General features: G+C 46.1%; 1 long non-coding RNA gene and 1 pseudogene across 1 annotated transcript; one reads left to right on the plus strand and one right to left on the minus strand.

Annotated features, from left to right (window-relative positions):
* Positions 1-1,375: 1,375 nt before the first annotated feature.
* LOC148134093 (uncharacterized) lies at positions 1,376-5,199 on the minus strand. The gene is made up of 3 exons (XR_015755915.1): positions 5,116-5,199; positions 4,251-4,384; positions 1,376-1,466 (listed from the first exon to the last, which is right to left on the minus strand). It is a non-coding gene; the product is annotated as an uncharacterized LOC148134093 (long non-coding RNA).
* A 419-nt stretch (positions 5,200-5,618) lies between these two features.
* On the plus strand, positions 5,619-7,794 carry LOC148134094 (cyclic AMP-responsive element-binding protein 1 pseudogene; annotated as a pseudogene).
* Positions 7,795-11,051: the final 3,257 nt, after the last annotated feature.

Below are 11,051 nucleotides of genomic sequence, written 5' to 3' on the forward strand. Positions count from 1 at the left end.
GGATTTTGCCCGACCTTGGTCTACAGCAGAGTCAGTTATAGAGTCATAGAGTCCTACAGCACAGAGAGAGGCCCTAAGGGCCAGACTGATCCCTGGCAACCATAATGTCCATCTATGGTCACCCCATTTCCCTGCCCATGCCCCATATCCTTCTAATCCTTTCCTATCCATGTATTTGTCCAAATGCCTTTTAAATGTTGTTAATGTACCTGCCTCAGCCACTTCCACTGACAGCTCATTCCGTATGAGAATCAGCATCTGTGTAAAAAAGTTGCTGCTAACGTTCCCTTTTATTCTTTCCCCTCTAACGTTAAACTGATGCCCTCTAGTCCTCAATTCTTCAACCCTGGGAAAAAGACTGAATGCATTCACCCTATCCATGCCTCTCATGATCATATACATTTCTATAAGATCTCCCTTATGTCTCCTGTCCTCTGAAGAAAAATGTCCCAGCTTGTCCAACCTCTTCCGATAACTCAGGCCATTGAGTATTATAGACCTGGCTACCGCTGTGCTACTCCCCTGAGAAGCTATCCCCAACAATACACCAGCTCTCTCTTCTTAAACATCCCGCATCCAACCCCATCTTTGTCCCCTGTACGATCCTCAGTTTCCTGCTCTTGCTCCAACCCAACCACGCGGACACCCACCTACCTGATGGAACCTGGATGCTTGGACAGGACAAGATCATGGGTGTTTTTAAACGCAATGAATGGAATTCTGAAATTATATTTGGACTGAATGTAATGTAGAGCAGTGTGAAATGGAGGTGGATGACTTACGTGACTTGCTGTAAGGATACTGACAGTAGAATCTGAGGCGATCGTGAGTATATGGAGGTAGAATGTGGGAAACGAGCTGGGACTGTATTGGAGTAGTCATGGTGAGAGAGAACAAATGCTGGATGGAGGGTTTCAGCAGCTGACGGCCTGACACTGAGGTGAACCATCGGAAACTGTGCAAGTGGCCACCATCTAATAGGACAGAGAAACTGATCCATCGGCCTGAAACTGACTGACCACGTGGCTGTCAATGAATCTAATACAAGTGAATGGAAACATTGCTCAGAGTCTGTTTCTGTAACATTCAACACAACCAGGAAATGGAAAGTGAATAATGAGCTGAAAACAAGGCCACTGCTCTGTTAGAGTCAAAATCATTCAATGTTCAGTCACTGAATATTCTCACCTGCAGAAAGGAATCTCCCAGAATCACAGCAGAAGGAGAAAACAAACTTGGCAGAGACAGAATGAAGCCACCGCCTGCATCACAACAGCTCAGAACAAAGAGGCTGAATTCTCAATCAACTGACAAGCAATACAGATACTTTCAGAGTTACAGATAGAGTTCAGAATTATTCAGGAAACAGACTTACCAGATACATTGGGAGGTGGTGTGTGCCAGAAATCCATGAAATAGCTTTGTGATGTGCCGTTTTTTCGTTGAGAAATGATTCTTTGTTTTCGCTAAGAAGAGCAGATGCATAGTTCACTGATTATTAGATTTACAGACAAAGGAAACCTGATCAAGGACTCACAGGTCAATTACACTGTTAGTGACAGTCCATCGCACACAACAACAGCCTGTTACACAGAGAACAGAACAGATTCTAGTTTAACAGAGACACTCTCACAATGAACATCTGCTGCTTTAATAAAAATGTTACCTGTTTGAAGAAAAGGAACATATCAACAATACAGCGAGACTTTTAAACTGCCCAATGTAACTGTGGAGTTTTTACCCAATTCAGTGATCACTGTTTCTATGTATTTTGAAGCTATTTTGAGCAGGGTATCTATCGTGGGTCAGTGTGGACTTGCTGGACTAAGGGCCTGTTTCCACACTGGAGGGATACTATTCAATATAATTATCAACCTGTCCCACAGCAGGATGGGTAAGGCCCGAGGGGAGTCTGAACTGGGGAGGGGTTGTGTCCCACAGCAGGATGGATAAGGCTCGTGGGGAGTCTGAACTGGGGAGGGGTTGTGTCCCACAGCAGGGTGGGAAAGGCCCGAGGAGAGTCTGTACCGGGGAGGGGTTGTGTCCCACAGCAGGATGGGTAAGGCCAGAGGGGGGACTGTACCGGGAAGGGGTTGTGTCCCACAGCTGGATGGGGAAGGCTCGAGGGGAGTCTGAACTGGGGAGGGGTTGTGTCCCACAGCTGGATGGGGAAGGCTCGAGGGGAGTCTGAACTGGGGAGGGGTTGTGTCCCACAGCTGGATGGGGAAGGCTCGAGGGGAGTCTGACCTGGGGAGGGGTTGTGTTCCACAGCTGGATGGATAAGGCTCGAGGGGAGTCTGAACTGGGGAGGTCTTGTGTCCCACAGCAGGATGGATAAGGCTCGAGGGGAGTCTGAACTGGGGAGGGGTTGTGTCCCACAGCAGGATGGTTAAGGCCAGTCAAGAGTCTATACTGGGGAGCGGTTGTGTGCCATGGCAGGAAGGGTGAGGCCCGAGGGTACTCTGTACCAGGGAAGGTATGCGACCCAAAGCAGGACAGGTAAGGCTCAAGGGTAGACTGTACTGGGGAGGGGTTGTGTCCCACAGCCAGACGGTTAAGTCCCGAGGAGAGTCTGCACCAGGGAGAGGTTGTGTCTCACAGCAGGATGGGTAAGGCTCGAGGGGAGTCTGTTCCTCAGAGGGGTTGTATCCCACAGCAAGACGGTTAAGGCCAGAGAGTAATCTGTACTGGGGAGGGTATGCGTCCCAAATTAGGATGGGTAAGCCTCAAGGGTAGACTGTACCAGGGAGGAGTTCGGTCCCACAGCAAGATGCGAAAGGCCTGAGGACAGTCTGTACTGGGGATGGAATGTGTTGCACAGCAGAATGGGTAAGGCCAGAGGGAAAACTGTACCCAAGTGGGGTTGTGTCCAACAGCAGGGTGGGCAAGGCTCAAGATTAGACTTTACCAGGGAGGAGTTCAGTCCCACAGCAGGATGGGTAAAGCCTAAGGGGAGTCTGTACCAGGGAGGTGTTGTGTCCCACAGCAGAATGGGTAAGGCCCGAAGGGAGTCTGTACCGGGGAGGGGTTCAGTCCCACAGCAGAATGGGTAAGGCCCGAGGGCCATCTGTACCGGTGAGGGATTGTGTCCCACTTCAGGATGGGTAATTAGATTAGATTACATTACAGTGTGGAAACAGGCCCTTCGGCCCAACAAGTCCACACCGACCCGCCGAAGCGCAACCCACCCATTCCCCTACATTTACCCCTTACCTAACACTACGGGCAATTTAGCATGGCCAATTCACCTGACCTGCACATCTTTGGATTGTGGGAGGAAACCGGAGCACTCGCAGGAAACCCACACAGACACGGGGAGAACGTCCAAACTCCACAAAGTCAGTCGCCTGAGGCGGGAATTGAACCCGGGTCTCTGTCGCTGTGAGGCAGCTGTGCTAACCACTGTGCCACCATGCCACCCACAAATGTCCGAGGGAAGTCTGTACCGGGGAGGGTTTGTGTCCCACAGCAGAATGGGTAAGGCCTGAGGAGTGACCGAGAGCAAAGATTTACTTAGGGAGCTGAGGGGCAACATTTTCCACAGAGGACGGTTCATATACAGAATGGACTGCCAGTGGCACATGGGAGAAACAAGAACAATTACAACATGGAAAAGACATTTGGGCAGGAACATGGAGGGGAGAAAGTTTGAAGGGCCATGGGCCAAACGCAGGGAAATGCAACTCATTCAGTTCAGGAAACCTGGCCAGCATTGGTGACTTCGGCCAGAGAGTCATGCAGCACAGAAACAGACCCTAAGTCTTGCGTTATTGAGGGAGTGGACTCTCGTGACAAGGCATGTTGTCGAGACTGAAGTAAGTTACAGAGATATGGATGGTCGTCTGGACTGGAGCAGGTTCAAACGTATGAAGTGATTGGTGAGAGGGGAGGAAAGTACAGAGATAGGAACTGTTTTTAGCATTAGAATGACTGATCCACATGACAAGCCATAGATACAGTGTGGGAGAGGGAACACAGAATGGAACATTCCCAGACAGCATTCCCACCCTCTCGTGGAAGGCCTGCTATCCCCTCTTTTGTACTGATGCTCACTAAGACAGCACAGGCTTGGATTGATAACTGTGACACTCCCGATGTTGTCTTAGTACAACAAAACTTGCAGTAAAGGCGGTGACCGAACCTGGGGTGTGTCTGTATTGTGCTCCCCTTCCAGCGCTATAGCTATGTCATGTCCTGTTAACTGATGTTTGGAGCCCTCTCATTGCTCTCTGCACTGTGAGTGATCTTACCTCACTGCAGGATTTATTGAAGGCTCCAGATCTCCCTGCCCTGTGTCTCTCTGGCTGACAAACCATCTTCAATGAGGGATGGATTAGACACCCAGCAGCTGGGAAGTCTATTAGGTCAGGACCTTCCTGAGTACCTACTGACAGATAAACAGAATTGGAAATTAGAATGATGCAGTGATGGCTACACATGTCAAATGGCACTGAGTCCGACAGAAATCTGGAACACCCCAGTCTCCATCGTCTATCTGGAGTGGAGAATTCTGTTTGCTCAGGATCTGGAGTAGCTGCAACAGCGAGGGACACTGACAGAGGCAACAATTCGACCCACACAGTGAGGGATACCACATGGAGAGTTACTAAGTAATATCACCAGAGTGCAAGATCAAACAATTGTGCAGGAAGAAAGGGTTTTGATTCTTGTTCAACTGGGATGCGCAACTTGTGAGCAGGCGAAGTGATGGCCTATTGGCATTATTGTGGAACAATTTATCCAGAAACTCAGCAAGTGTGCTCTGGACACAGGTTCAAATCCCACCATTGCAAATGATTGAATGTGAATTAAATGCTTCAAAAAAGATGTAACTAAAAACCTGTGAGTGAGTATTAAACAATTGCTGATGTAAAGAAAAATCCACCGGGTGCATTCATGTCTTTAGTGAAGTAATCTAAGGTGGGTCTTTCCTCCAATTGTCCTCGACCCCAATAGCCCCGCCCACCTGCACATTGACCTTCTCAAGATGGCGGCTCTGAGGCCCGCACTCCCTCTTCCCTCAAACAAATGGCGGCCGTCACCCTGGGCCGCTTTCCCGACAGAGACCACCACCTCCTTATCAGGGCCTGGAGGGTCTTTTTCGGGTTTTTTCACCTGTATCGGCGTCTTGTGAATTCTCTCCGCTCCTTTCTCCCAGTGAGTCTCCCACACGCCACTCTCTGAAGCCGAGCGTAGCCGCACCCGGAGAAAGCTGCTCTATGTCTCGCCGTGTCCTGGTTAATGTGACACTGCGCATGCCCTTCATAGAAACCAAACTGCGCGTGCGTCGAAGATTATCAGTGAGTTTATAGAGAATATTCATAACTGCATAGAATCACGGGAGAAATATTAGACATTAGCAATTGCTCTGTCGAGTTACAGTCATTGAGATGGTTCATATCCAAATAGATTTTTCCATCCAACTTAATCATACCGGCCAGGTATGTAAATTTCCAATCATTCTGGGAATTTGAAAATAAGTTTGTTACTCGAGTTGTGTAAATCGATTGGAAATATGTACATTGTCAGATTTACATCTTAACTATGTTGTCAGATTTACATCTTAACGATTTCTTTAAAACCTCACATTGTTTTATGAGAGGGGATAATACTTCACTATGTCGTGAGAATGATCAATCCTGCAAAACAGTTTACTTTCTGACTAATGCTGAAGCGTTCACTCCCGAGAATGCATTGATCCCGCTCCTCACTCACTCTGTTTGGAGGACCGGACGCTGCTCTGTCCTCCAGTTCCGCCGCTTCCTCCCAATTGCAGTGTTGATTGAGGCGCGACTCAGCAGCTAAGCAACAGAAACATTAAGGGACAAGGGAATAAGAGAGAATCTGGATAAAGTAGACTGGAAACAAAAATTTTATGGTGGGAAGTTGATGAGCAGTGGAAGAGTTTCAAAGACATTTTACAAAGGTCTATTCCAGTGAAATGGAAGGACTGTATGAAAAGGCATACTCAGCAATGGGTATCTGAGGAAAGTGATCAAATTAGACCATAAGACATAGGAGTGGAAGTAAGGCCATTCGGCCCATCAAGTCAACTCCGCCATTTAATTATGGCTGATGGGCATTTCAACTTCACTTACCCACATTCTCCCCGTAGCTCTTAATTCCTTGTGACATCAAGAATTTATCAATCTCTGCCTTGAAGACATTTAGCGTCCCAGCCTCCACTGCACTCCATGGCAATGAATTCCACAGGCCCCACGCTCTGGCTGAAAAAATGTTTCCGCATTTCTGTTCTGAATTTATCCCCTCTAATTCTAAGGCAGTGCCCACCGGTCCTAGTCTCCTCACCTAACAGAAACAATTTCCGAATGTCCACCCTTTCCAAGCCATGTATTATCTTGTAAGTTTCTAATAGATCTCCCTTAACCTTCTAAACTCCAATGCATACAATCCCAGGATCCTCAGCTATTCCTCATATGTTAGACCTACCATTCCAGGGATCATCCGTGTGAATCTCCGCTGGACACGCTCTAGTGCCAGTATGCCCTTCCTGAGGTGTGGGGATCAAAACTGGACACAGTACTCCAAATGGGTCCTAACCAGAGCTTTTTAAAGTCCCAGTAGTACATCGCTGTTTTTCTCTTCCAACCCTCTTGAGATAAATGACAACATCGCATTCGCTTTCTTAATCACGGATTCAACCTGCATGTTTACCTTTAGAGAATCCTCGACTAGGACTCCCAGATCCCTTTGTACTTTGGCTTTATGAATTTTCTCACCGTTTAGAAAGTAGTCCATGTTTGTATTCATTTTTCCAAAGTGCAAGACCTCGCATTTGCTCACGTTGAATTCCATCAGCCATTTCCTGGACCACTCTCCCAAACTGTCTAGATCCTTCTGCAGCCTCCCCACTTCCTTAGTACTACTTGCCTGTCCACCTAACTTCGTATCATCAGCAAACTTCGTTGCAATGCCCCCATCCCTTCATCCAGATCATTAATATATCATGTGATCATGCAGGAAACCATGCCTGGGATCCAATGAACAACAAGTCCAGCAGTAACTTTAGTGCAATTGCCGAATGGGCAGACTGTTCAAGTCCAAGTAGTTATCCAAGCAGCTCAGTCCTCAGTCACGCAGTCCCCTCAAGTTCAGACTGCTCAGATTTCTACTATACTTTAAAATGAAGACTCCCAGGAATCGGTGGATAGCACGACTGACTCTCAGAAACGTAGAGAAATTCTATCGAGACGGCCTTCATACAGGAAAATCCTGAATGAACTTTCTTCTGATCCCCCCAGTGTGCCAAGAAATCGATGAGGAGAAATCAGAAGAAGAGACTGTCTCAACCATTACTACAAGAATGATGCAGACACCCATCTATCAGGTTAACAGTGGACAATACATTGCTATGACACAGGGGGAAGCAATTCAGCTGGCCAACAATGGTACAGATTAAATGCAAGGACTCCACACATGAACAATGACCAATACAGCGACAGCCAAGGTTGGAGCAGCCATTATACAGTATGCACAGAGCTCTTATGGACCGCAAATCTTTGTGCCGGGCAGCCAAATGCTTGTTCAAGATGCTGCTGGAGATGTCCAAACCTATCAGATCCGTACAACTCCTAACTCCACTGCTGACCAGGGAATGGTTATGGCATCTTCACCAGTCCTGCAAAGCCAGCCCCAGAATGCTGAAGAAACCACTCGTAAACGTGAGGTCTGCCTCATGAGAAACAGGGAAGCAGCTCGAGAGTACCATCGCAAGAAGAAATAGGATGTGAAATGCTTGGAGAATTGGGTTGCTGTTCTGGAAAATCAAGTTGAAAGAGAAGTCGGACAAAGTGGCCAAAAACAGCATGAAACTAGAACTGGGAAAATGTTAAAGGTCAACCGAAAGCCACAGGAGCTATAAAGAAAAGTAATATAGAACATGAGAAAAATAAACTAGCACAGATTACAAAGACAGAAAGGAAACGTTTATATAAATATATATAACGAGAAAAGAATGGCTAAAGTAAATGTTGGTCCTTTGGAAAATGAGAAGAAGCATTTAGTTATGGGATATCACAGTGGAGGATACTAATATCTTTCCAGTAACTAGCAAAGAGACAAAGGGAGGTGAGGATTTGGAAACTATCATTATTACAGAACAGCTAGCTTTAGACTGTTTTGAGGTAATTGAGCTAACGATAGAATAGTCTCCTCACCTTGATGGAATGCATCCCAGGGTACTAAAAGAGATGCTAGGAAAAATAGCAAATTCACTGGCAGTAATTTTCCAAAATTCACTGGAGCCTGTGGCAGTCCCAGCAGACTGCAAAACAGCAAAAGTGACACCAATGTTTTTAAAAGGAGGGAGACAAAAAGTGGGGAATTATGTACCAGTTACTTTATTCTCTGTAGTGGAAAAGATGCTTGGGTCTATTATCAAGGAAGAAATAATAGAGAATCTCGATAGAAATTGTCCCATTGTACAGACACAGCATGAGGGGCAGGTCATGCTTGACCAATCTTTTTGAATTCAATGAAGACTTTTCAAGTAAGGTAGACAACGGGGACCCAGTGGATGCGGTGTACCTGGATTTCCAAAAGACCATCAACAAGGTGCTGTGCAAGAGGCTGTTGCATAATATAAGGGTGCATGGCGTTACCGGCAGAGTATTAGCATGGATAGAAGATTGGTTGACTAATAGGAAGCAAAGTGTGGGGATAAATGAGCATTATTCTGGCTGGCAATCATTGACAATTAGTGTGCCTCAGGGATCGGTGTTGTGACTGCAATTATTTACAACTGATACAGATGATTTGGAGTTGGAACCACATGTAGGGTGTCAACGTTTGCATGTGACACTAAGATGATTAGCGGAACAAAGTGAGCGGAGGACTGTGAAACTTTGCAGAGGAACATAGATACATGGAGTGAGTGGGTAATGGTCTGTAAAATGAAATAGAATGTTTGTAAATATAAAGTTTATACTCTTTGGTTGTAGTAACATTTTAAAAAAAATCACTTGAATGTTAAAAAGTTGCATTATTTGCTCTGCAGAGTGACCTCAGCATCCTTCTACATGAAGGTTGGTCACCAGATACAATAATCAGTTCAGAAAGCAAATGGAATTTTGTCCTTCATTGCTGAAGGGATTATGTTTAAAAGCAGAGGTTTTGTTTCAGCTGTATTTGGGTGTTGGTGAGGCCACACCTGGCGTACTGCATGTAGTTTTTGTCTCCTTACTTGAGAAAGGATGTACTCGCACTCGAGGGGGTGCAGAGGAGGTTAACTAGGATGATTCCAGAGTTGAGAGGTTCGGCTTAACAGAGACTGAGTAGATTGGGATTATATTCATTGGAATTCAGAAGAATGAAAACATATAAAATAATGAATGGAATGGATAAAATAGAAGTAGAGAGCTGTTTCCATTGGCAGGTGAAGCTAGGACAAGAGGGCATCACCGCAAGACTAGAGGCAGCAAATTTAAGACTGAATTGACAAGGAACTTCTTGACCTCTATGGAATTCACTGCCCAGGGAAGTAGTTGGTGCTCGTTCAGAAAACGTTTTTAAAACTAGGTTAGATTTTTAAAAATGTAATTAATTAATGAACACGGTGAGAACGTGGGTAAATGGTTCTGTGTCCACGAAATGATCAGCCATGATCTTATTGAATGGCAGAGCAGGCTCGAAGGGCAGGACGGCCTTCTACTGTTCCTAGATCTTAGGTTATACATCCCCCCCCCCCCCTCATTCGTGACTTGGAGGTGTTGGTGTTGGATTGGGATGGATAAAAGTAAAATTCACACAACACCAGGCTATTGGTCAACAGGATTATTTGGAAGCACTAGGTTTGCTGCTTCTTCATCAGGGGGTTTTGAGATGCTGTTGTCATTTTTGTAACTCATGAACAGCAACAAAAGCCACGAAGCAATCCGCATGCTCCAGCCAACAATGCGCCCCGGGTGATTGATGTCAGCGGCGGACCAATGGAAAGGCAGGGACAGAGCTGGAGGACCTGGCGCACAGTTGGTCCTCCGACCAATCAGGGTGAATGAGGGGCGGGACTAGACTAGACCACTTGATCATCCTCGCGGTCTGTTCGGGATGTGTGGATGGAGAGCTGTTGGTAAAGATAGAAATAAACAGCAGGAAGCGGGAGGGAAATGGTGTCGGTATGGGTTGAGAGGGTTTACAGACATTTGGTGCACATCGAAAATACAAATTTGAAACTCAGTCCCGTTTTTGCAGTAAACGGGAAAATGCCTCATCCAGCGATTGATTCGAGTAAGCACCACCATCTTTATTCGGGGCAACGATTCACTGGACCCGTGCAGCCGCCAGCTTTGTAGGGGGCAAAGTTCAGCGGGACGCATGTGCAGCCCTCTCTGGTAGGGAATCACAGGGCAGGATTTGCACAGAGCACATTCACACCCAGAGAAATGGATTTTTTTTTCTGGATTTGTTTTTTTCATTTAAATGATTTGGATGTGAATAGAGGCGGTACAGTTAGTAAGTTTGCAGGTGACACCAACATTGGAGGTATTGTGGACAGTGATAAAGGATATCTCAAAGTACAATGGGATATTGATCGAATGGAACAATGGGCTGGGGAGTGGCAGATATGGTTTAATTTAGATAAATGTGAGGTGCTGCATTTTAGAAAAGCAAAACAGAGCAGGACTCACACACTGAATTGTAAGATCTTGGAAAATCTTGTGAACAAAGAGACCTTGGAATGTAGGTTCATATTTCCTTGAAAGTAGAGTTGCAGGTAGATACGACAGTGAAGAAGGCATTTGGTATGCTTCCCCTTATTGGTCAGAGCATTGGGTAAAGGAGCTGGACAGGTCATTGGTTAGGTCACTTTTGGAATATTGTGTGTAGTTCTGGTCTCCCTCCCATCAGAAGGAGGCACTGAAACTTGAAAGGTTTGAGAATAGATTTTCAAGGATGTTGCCAGTGTTGGAGGATATGAGTTGCGGGGAGAGGCATAATAAGCTGGGGCCATTTTCCCTGCAGTGTCATAGGCTGAGGTGTGATGTTATAGAGGCTTATAAAAATTGTGAGGGACATTGATAGCATAAGTAGAC

Source organism: Chiloscyllium plagiosum, unplaced genomic scaffold (assembly GCF_037043375.1).
Source record: "Chiloscyllium plagiosum isolate Xiang-an unplaced genomic scaffold, Cpla_swu_hap1 HiC_scaffold_84, whole genome shotgun sequence".
NCBI lineage: Eukaryota > Metazoa > Chordata > Chondrichthyes > Orectolobiformes > Hemiscylliidae > Chiloscyllium > Chiloscyllium plagiosum.